Source organism: Camellia sinensis, chromosome 8 (assembly GCF_055761805.1).
Source record: "Camellia sinensis isolate YWXY chromosome 8, ASM5576180v1, whole genome shotgun sequence".
NCBI lineage: Eukaryota > Viridiplantae > Streptophyta > Magnoliopsida > Ericales > Theaceae > Camellia > Camellia sinensis.
Genome location: NC_138968.1, coordinates 34,838,010 through 34,848,564, shown reverse-complemented (window position 1 = coordinate 34,848,564; position 10,555 = coordinate 34,838,010).

Genomic DNA, 10,555 nt, shown 5'->3' with positions numbered 1-10,555 from the left:
CATTGAATTTGTAGTCGACGTCGACGTGAAAATTACTCGAGGGATTGATCTAACCATTGCGTTGAACTTCGCTAAGGAATTAGTCACTGGGTTAAACCCACAAGATCGGGCAATGGATGTTGGTTTGACTAACAATATCAGCGTAAATGGAAGTTTCGAAGACCGCTTAACAAAGAAATGGTTATCGGATTCTAGAGAGAGAGTATAGACCCAGTACGTAATTCTTGATGTCTTTTGAGTGAAGTAACCCATGGTGCATTGAATTAACGATCGGATGAATTGGATACCATTTTTGAATGCTAATAACTAATTTACGACATTTGGATCACAATTGTGCTACTCTTCTTATCCTTATACTCATAGATCACATGTTAGTTGGGAATTTGGTAGATACTCAGCAAAGTGTTGAGCTTGATTTTTGCTAGGACAGCTGTGCAACTTGGTTTGAAATACTTCGGGAAGTTATTCGGATTCGATGTTAGCCGATGTATTAACCGAATTGCTCGCTGAAGTGGCTATCTATAATGATTGATTTAATGACATTTCATTCTCGAGCTGTTGTTTCTGGAAGACGAAATGTTTGCTAACATATACTTGATAGGTTGCCGAGATGTGACTCCAAAAAGAGAACTAGACTAGATTTGGTTCTCGACATCACGATTGTAGCCGACATGATTAAAGATATATGCATTGCGTGATGATTATCATTACCAATAAGCTTGATGATGGAGTTGTGGCACCAAGCGTAGAAAAATAATCCAGCTAATTTGTGCGAGTATGGTAAGTTGATAGCTATTCAGATTGTCGATTGACCTATATGCTGCAGAGGAGGATGAATGAGCTTCAACAGACAAGTTGATGGGCCAGTGGTGATGCCGATTAAGTAATGTTGCTGAATAGTGAGTTATGTTGCCGAATTGTCAAGCATTATAGATAGCCATTTCGCCGAGTAAGTAATCTCATCGTTGAGCTTTATCGATGTAATTCGACTCTTTGATGTTGTCGAGTAGGCGTAGTTGTGATAGTCGGATCTTGAGTCTGTGAGCTTATGATCACTACATAAGGATTTTGTTAATGACTCGGCAAGCTTGCGATGGCTATTGTCAATGATTTTGTTTGTTGAAATGGACTACTCAGATTGTGTTTCCGATGCTCCTATTCAGCAACCTTCATGTTCTTTAATTTGCCGATCACTCTCCTAGAGAGAGTACCAAGACCCAATTGTAGATCTACCAACTTCATCTTGGTTTTTCTACTTTTCTTGGCAAGATTAATATTGAACAAGGGTTTCACAAAATCTGTGATTATAAACTTATACACACACACACACACATAAAGGTTAAACTTTAATCATAAACATAATCAAAAAGAAAGAAGACAAAGACCTGGTTATGGGTCTACTTTTTTAGAAAGAGATTGGTTAAAATTTAATTTTGTATAAAATGATATCACTAACATTGGTATTCAGATCATATTTACTTACAGTACACTGGTTTGAACACCTTAGGGGTGGTGTTTACTATTCTCTTTATTGAATTTTTTAGCTCTTTCCCACAGATGAGGCCAATTGTAAGACCTAGAAAATCCTCTCGCATGGATTATTGACAAGATCTAACGAAGAGATGAGCTCGACCCCTATAGATCTACAAAGATAAACATAGTTAGCACCACCCAACTAGAGTTATCGACCAGAGACACTCCGATGATAAAGTTAGCATCTTGAATCAAAGAAAGAAGATGAAGAATTAAAAAGTGTATGTGTGCTGTGTTGCGGAGAGATAAGGCATACCTCTATTCCATGGGATGCCTTCCTTTTATAGATGGGGGTTTGATATTTGTTTGATGGGCTTCCTTGTTTGGGTTGGGCCCATTGTTAGGACTTGTTTGAGTTGCCCCAATAATCTGGTATTTTTGGGCCACCACAATTATATATATAAATTATACTATTTATCAATTAAATATGTCACTCTATTATCTATCATAACCAATACCAATTTATGATATAACAAACAATAGTGAAAGTTATAGTTAACTTTAATTTGACAATTTATTAGTCTTATCACTGATTTAACCTATAACTAACCACAATAATTGGTTACTAACACTAAACAATAACTTGCATATAATACATGGTATATATTTTACCATGACATTACTATTTTTAGTATTCTCAATTCTTTTAATGTCTTTCCCATTATATAAGAGAGCATCCACATTAGTCTTAACAATTGATGAAAATTCTAAAAACTTCGAACGTATTGATTTGTGATTGTGATTCAATTTTAAACAATGAATAAAAATCAAAATCAAACAATCAACAATAAATCGGCACAACGATTTAATGTAGAAAAAAAACACAAACAAAACAATCCACTAAGAAGACAAAAAATAATTACACATGAGAACTCTCAATTACTTAACTAATTCATGCCCAAATTAAACTGAACCTGATGTGCCTCTTCCACCACCATCTTCACCTCGAAATTGCTTTTCCCCACATTCCATAATGCTAATGTCAAATCCACGACGATGAGCCACTCCAGAATCCACCAAAGTTTCAGATTCAAGTTCTCTGAAATCCACCGATGATCACCTCTCTCATTTTGTGAATAACAGAATAAAACCAGCCCTTGATGTTTGTCATTATGTAATTCGTTGATTAATCGATCACCTTCTATTCATCAAGGAAACTCATATATAAACACCCTCCAATATTGAACACTTTTTTTCCCCCTTTCTTTCTAAGAATCTACACGAGTTAAACCCTAAAAATAACAAACAACGCACTTTATACTAAACAGAGTCGTGAAGACTGCTCTAGCACTTACTTTATTGCTCGAGCGGTGTGACTAATGGCAGAACTCACATATATGTCAACCATTCGAGTGCAACATCTATCATTCGATTGGAAAAACATGTTTCTCAAAAGTTCAGAATGTATGCAAAAATACTGAATGAACCACTTCACCCCTTGAGCACACAAAAGACTACTCGATCTCCATACTTAGCCAACGAAGTGGAAAACAAGGAATGCTTAAGTGAAGATAAGGAATGTCGGTACAAACTCCTCTACACAGGCATAACTCAAGTTGGATTCACATCTAAACTCTCATAACTCACAAATACAATAGAGTGAATAAAAATACAGCTGAATAAAGTTTTGTTCAATAGGATTACCAATTACAAAAACCTTACAATTCATATTTTAACTAAATATAACAAATAAAATATGAAAATATTGCTTCATTAGCCTCAACAAACTAATTTCTTGACTAACTATTACTTAAAAGGAGATGACTTCTCTCATGTTAGGCTTCAATCGGGAGAGGTGCTATTGGGCTTAGTGAGCCCACTTCAATGATCCAAATTGTTTATCTTTTAGGTCCCTCTGAGAAGAACATTTATGTGAAAAAATTAAGGTAATCAAACATGGGTAGCTATATGCTTCGATTACATTTCTCTTACAAAAATGGTTGGCAAATATAATTTTGAGAATAGATCGTTCATTTTTTTAATACAAAATTGAATTGATCATATGGTTAACTATATTCAATCATCTTGAGTTTTTGCATTAATGCACTATTCAATACATCCTAAAAAGTGAACATTTTAGATTGTTAGGTTTTTGTAATTGGCATCTCGTTTGAAAAAACTTATTTCAATTGTAATTTTATTGGCTCTTATGTTTCAGTGAGGATGTGAGTGTTTAGATGGAATCCAACCCAAATTGAGGCTTTCATGTTTGTCACGTTGCTAACTAAGCAAAAAACAAAAATGCAGTCGAAATTGTTTGACCGCTCGAGTGGTCATTTGTACGCTCGGGTGAAGAAAATGATCATCCAGTATGTTTGTAGAGCGTCTGAACTCCTGGGAAGAAAGTTTTATCGCTCGAGCCGTGAAAGTTGCACTCAAGCGGTCAGCCTATATGTTTTGCACCGCCTTTACTCACACTGCCCGAGTGGTGAAGTATACGCTCAAGCAGTCTTCGCGATCCAGTTTATTATAAAGGGCGTTGTTTGCTCGTTTTAGGGTTTGAGCCATCCAGATTTTCAGAAAGGAAAAAAAAAACCAAGTGTTTTGTATTGGAGGGAGCTTTATGAGAGCGATCAATGGATTTGTGAACTTCGAATCGACATCATCAAGGGTTTGTTTGTTTACTTTTATTCATAAAAGAGAGAGTTGTTCTTCAGTGGGTTCTGGAAAATTTAGGCCTGACGCTTTGGTGAATTCTGGAGTGGCTCATCGTCGTGGATTTGACATTAGTATTATGGATTCAACGTTGGGCAAGATAATTTTGAGGTGAAGACAGTGCTGGAAGAGGCATATCAGGATCGGTTCAATTTGGGGGTGAATTCTCTAGGTAATTGAAGATATATATGTGCAATTTCTTTTTGTCTTTTTAATAGATTGTTTTGTGACTTTAGCCTTTTTTTTTATTACAATTGGAGGTGCTCCAATTGTGGTTTTTCTACATTAAATCGTTGTGTCGATTTATTTATGATTGTTATTCATTGTTTAAAATTTAAACATAATCACAAATCAATATCTCTGGATTTTTGGTTTTTTCAATTAGTATAAGAGTAGGTCGCTCAAAATTCTTTTTTTCCCAAAACTATTAGAGCGAGATCTTGTTTGATTTATGATAATGAATTCAATTCGAGAAGGGAATTCTACGGTAGGACCACCTCTACTTGACAGATCTAATTATCCTTTTTAGAAAGCTCAGATGAGAGGGTTTTTGAAATCTATTGATGAAAAAACCTAAGGTTGAAACAACCCTCAAAGCAAACAAAGAGTCAAGAAATGAGGGAGGTTGCAAAGATTATACTTGTTGAAATTAAATGAGAAAAGTACTAAAACAATGCAATCCTCAAACAAGTAGTGTCTAAAGACCTAAAACACCAAACTTGTGAGAACGCTTACACTACAACCATGCAAAATAAGATTCAAATGCAACAACTAGCCAAAAATAGAGACAAGATAGTCCAAAACAAAGGTTAAAACATGTCGGAATTAAGCAATAAAAGGCTAGAAAATTAAGCTAACACATAGAGCTAACTAGGTTAGCAAACAAGGCACAAGGAGGGGAGGCTAACCCCTCCAAATTTGGACTTCAAAACATGATTTTCACCACTGAAAATACTCTAAAATTCAATGTTCAAAAGCTCAAGATGGTTTGAAAGTGGGAAACAAAGGTGGAAAGGCCTTACAAATAATAAAGAAATAAGGAAGGACCACCCCCTAACTTTAAATGGTCTAAAACCACCAATTTCAACCAATAAAAATAGAGTTTTTTACAGCCCAAAAATTGCCCAAATCAATGAGAAAAGATAAGAAAACAAGTATGCAAAGCAAGTTAAAAAGGCAAGTGTTATATCTCTTGAAGGGAAGACCAACTCTAGGCAACAATTCAAGCCAAAACCACTTTCTAGAGCTCCAAGAAGGCCTCAAGGAACCTCAGCTCAAAGATGAAACACTTTGGGGAGGTGTAGGCAAAAGTGTGGTGTATCTAAGCTACTATGCACAAACTTGCAAGAGAGAGAGAGAGAGAGAGAGAGAGAGAGATAATTTTTGCTCCAAAAATTCTAACCCTCAAACATGGGGGAGGAGACCCCCTATATATAGAAAAACATGCATTTGGCTGAGATATATCCCTCCACACATGTGTAGGGAGATGCAGCCAATTGTGCTAATAGCTAGCACAGTTGTCAACAAAATATCTGAAAAAAGACACTAATGTGGCTAGCAGGCCACACCATTGACCGGCAGCCCACCAGAGGAGGCTTGCAGGTCCCAGGGTCTTGAGGTTTAAAGCACTAAGGTTTTGGTCCAAAACAAGGCATAAAATGAATAGGGTTTAAAGGCTCAAAGACAGGGTATTCCGCCGAGGACTTCGGGCACTAAAACGAGCACATGTAGTTATAATCATCGAGTGCACAAACGATGACATACAAGTCTTGAGAACGGTAAAAAATTGGGTGTCTACAGTTGCCCCTTTTTGACAAAACTTAGAAATCATGAAATGACGTGAGTGAATGTCAAAGTCCGAAGACGACCCATTTTGACAAGGCCGAAAGACTTGGACAAACAAAACAAAAAGAAAATGGTTGCACCCACAGGTTGCCTACGTATCCCTTTGCAAGGAATCAAACCAACATAGTTCTGGGGCAAGATGGAAATGATATGCATGAAGAAAACTTTGAAAGCTGGACTAACACGCTTCGCGAAGCCGACTATTTTGAAAACTTATGATCATGCGAGACGATGCAATAAGCAAGAACAACATGCGATAAGCAAGGATGACAACAATAAGCAAGATAACAACATATGAATGAGCAACTTTAAGCTTAAAACCAACATAGGTTTCCATACAAGAGATGAAACGCACTCTAACCACGTCGAAACACGAGACAAAGAAAGAAAACACCGCTTAGGGTAGCGTTTCATGAGGCCTGAGAAACTATGAACTGCTCAAGATCGTGTTTCACACGTCCCAAGATAAAACCCACTCAGGTGTGTGCTTCGCACGTCCTAAGATGAAACCCGCCCAGGACCGTGCATCACGCATCCTAAGAAACTCTAATCACGTTGAAATCGTGAGAAGATGAGAAAAGCTACTTGGGTTTGTGTTTCACCCATCTCGGGATGAAACCCACCCAGGGCCACGCGTTAAGCGTCTTGAGATAAACAACCGCTTGAGCGCGTGCTTCGCACGTCCCGAGGTAAAATCTGCCTAGGGCTAAGCATCACGCGTCCTGAGATAAATAACTGCTCGAGCGCGTGCTTCACAAGTCCCGAAGTAAAATTCACCCAGGGCCGTGCGTCATGCATCCTGAGATAAACAACAACATGAGCACGTGCTTCACACGTCTCGAGGTAAAACTTGTCCAGGGCCGCATTTCATGCGTCCTGAGAAACAAAAACCGCTTGAGGCCGTGTTTCACACGTCCCAAGATAAAACCCACCCAGGGTCGTGTTTCACACGTCCTGAGAAACAAAAACCGTTCGGGACCGTGTTTCACACGTCCTGAGACAAAACCCGTCCAAGGCCGCGTTTCACGCGTGTTGAGAAACAAAAACCGATCAGGGCCGTGTTTCACATGTTTCGAGATAAAACCTGTCTAGGGCCACATTTCACACGTCCTGAGAAATAAAAATCGCTCGGGGCCATGTTTCACATGTCCTGAGATAAAACTTGCCCAGGGCAGCATTTTGCATGTTGTGAGAAACAAAAACCGCTTGGGGCCGTGTTTCACATGTCCTGAGAAATACGAAAGTGGTGTACGATAGATACACGAAGGGTAAACAAGTGTGATAGATGCACAGAATGAAGGTGCAGGTTCTTCTACCGAGATACAAATGAATTTATCTGGAACTCCTCCAAATGAACAGTACATACAATATCGTTTGCCGGTTAGTATGCGATAGATGTACAAAGTGAGCAAGTGCGATAGATGCACAAAATGAATGCATGTGATAGATGCACAAAGTATTCAATTCAAGATGGATAATCGACGTATGACGCTAATCGAAAGCATGTTTTATGCATGAAATAAAAGCATGTTCTGTATGAAACAATGAGCAAGAGCAAGAGCATATTCTATGCGGAATTGATGGCGCGCTCTATGCAAGATTGATAGCGTATTCTATGCATGAGTAACATGAGCATGTTTTATGCACAACTCAAAAAGGATGCAAGACACACGTGCAACATACATACATGAGAAAAGAAAGATGACAAAGATACTATTTCAATTAAACTAAACAAAGCAATATGTGATGCAACTTTCAATTTACCTCTCGAAAACTTAGAAACAACAAAAAGATACACTTTGTTCACAGTGGTGAGTGGGACACAGTCATGCGCCAAAATGCGGTTGTAAGCTTCAAAATCAAGAACCTCTCATATACCACTCAGAAAATAGGGGGACAAAACAGCATTAGAACACCAGAGAGGACCACTGACCACTTGCCGACCACTAGAGAGGGTTACCGGCCATTTGTTGGCCATGAATTACTGTTGCTGGCCACAAAATGGCCTGTCGGCCACCTGTGGCAGATTGAGGGCTTTTTGGACATTTTGTCATGGGTTTTTAAGTATAGGGCTTGGGGCCTCATTTCCACACAACTACACATCCGAAATTCCTCCCTCTCTCTCTCTCTTGGTGCTTCTTCTCTCTAGATCCGGGCTTTCTATGCAGTTTCCAACGCCCCACGCAAAGTTTATTCGCTAAACCCTCTTTGTTTCCTCCGTTTTGAACCGATTGAAATTTGATTTCAGTGTTTTTTCTTGGAGTTTCACCACTTGAGGCTTGTTCCCCTCGAGCTTGTCTCGAGTTTTGTGCCTTTTCCTATGCTTTGACTTTTCTTTCCATATTCTCTTTCCTAGGGTTGACTTTTTCTAAGTTTGCATTTTTTCCTCCATTTTTCTTCATTTTTTTTACCACTTTCTCATCTTCTTTCCAGATGGCGGACAGTCTATCCCATGACGGAGATCCCCTTGAGATTTCACCTTAGTTATCACCTCCAGCAGAAATGAAGGCGGATTTCGCTCGTAAGCCTGAGCCCGAGGTATTACCGTTGAGAGTAAGCCCCTTTAATCCGGCAACATACCATCCCCATACACATGTACTGCCACCCGGTGGTACTTGGAATTTCAGAGAGTTCGCGCGACGCGTGCGGAAGGACATCTTGCTTTGGGAGCCAGACTCACATTTGTCTCACGGCACCATCGAGGTACACACTGTATTCTCATGCTTTCTTCACTTTACATTACATTTCTTGTTTTAACTGTATTCCTTGCTTCAACTGTATGGTTACACTACATTTCTTGCCTCTTGTTGTATTTCTTTCCTTAATCACACTCTTGCACTGTATTTCTCACACTGCCTTTCATCTATCTGTTTTCATATCATTGTATACCACTGTTCTAATCACAGGAGGACTCTCACTCCACCAGGGGCTACAGAGCCACGACAGTGTGGGACTGGTATCTAGAGCTCCTTGTCGGTGTACGCGACATCATCGATGAGGCTAGCTTCGGCTTGTTTTACACTAGTCTATCACGCTACATCGCGAGCCGACCACTTCTTAGTGCACTGGTGGAGCGGTGGTGGGATACCATCAACTCCTTTCACTTCTCCATTGTCGGGGAGATGATGATGACTCCCTATGACTTCTCTATGCTCACGGGCGTGAGAGTAGGGGGTGATCCAATCCCTTATGACATAGATATGGGTGAGTGGGAGGCCGTCTGGTTACACTTACTAGGAGCACGCCAACCTCTCTTCAGACCGACCATGGTCCGATACAGCTGGTTCGCTGAGCACTTCCGCAGGAGAAAGCCACAGACTTTAGAGGAGACCGAGCATTATGCCCGAGGCTTTTTGATGTTCCTCCTCGGTACCACCTGGTTTGCAAATAGGTGGAACACCATAGGACTATATCTATTGAGCGCTCTGGTGACCCTACCTCAAGTTTGACTCTTTGACTGGGGAGGAGCTAGCCTCACCACACTATATGACTACATGAGCTCGATATCCCACAGGAAGGGAGACAGAGTTTGAGGCTATTGGCGAGCCTGGGAGGTATGCTTTACATTTCTGCTTTACATTTTTCATCTTCTATTTTTGTGATTTTCGCTTTGCACTTTCTGTACACTGTATATTGCATTCTTTACATCTATACACTACGCTTTCTGCATCGCACATTTTGTACTCTCTGCATCTGTACTTTCTGTACACTGTATTTCTGCACTTTGCATTCTGCATTCTCTGCATCTGTACTTTCTGTACACCATACTATACATTTCATTTTCTGCATTCTACATTCTACATTCTCTGTATCTATACATTGTATACTCATTGTTGCATTTTTCTTGCAGCTCTGGGTATATGTGTATTTCTCGATCCTTGCTCTGGAGCTGGTGGAGGAGATCCCCCGTTGTGCCGCACTCTCATCGGTATGATAGCAGATGCCTGCGTAAGACCTGGGAGACCTTCTCATTCTTCCGCCGGTACTTTGACACAGTGACTGCGGAGGAGGTAACCAAAAACTCACAGTTATTTTTGCTTTATCAACAACTAACAAAGACTAACAATCTGTATATTCCCTGTTTGAAAATCACCTGGCAACCTTGGGTGACAATGTAGGCTGGAGTTCAGAACCAGTACGCCGAGGCCTGGGGGACCTCATGCTTCCGCAGTTTACTGGAGGGCCCAGTTTGCGAGTCTGGTTTCTGGGTGAGCGGTTTGTGTGCTAGACTATGGGTTTGCCTGAGCCAGTAATTCCCATGCCGCCCCCGGCATCTATGAGAGCTACAGAGAGCCTCTTCTTCCAGGAGATGATCCTGTTCACTGTGGGCTTGGATGCTGACTACTTCCATAGGGAGGGAGACTGCTCGACATTTATGCAGACACATCTTATGCCTCCTTGTAGACACCCCATTTTTGACCGTCCTCAAGACTTGGACGTCACCGTTTGAACACTCGGTGATTATCCATGTTTGTGTTCGTTTGGAGTTCCTGGAGGTCTCGGCTCGCGCGCCTCGCCTCAG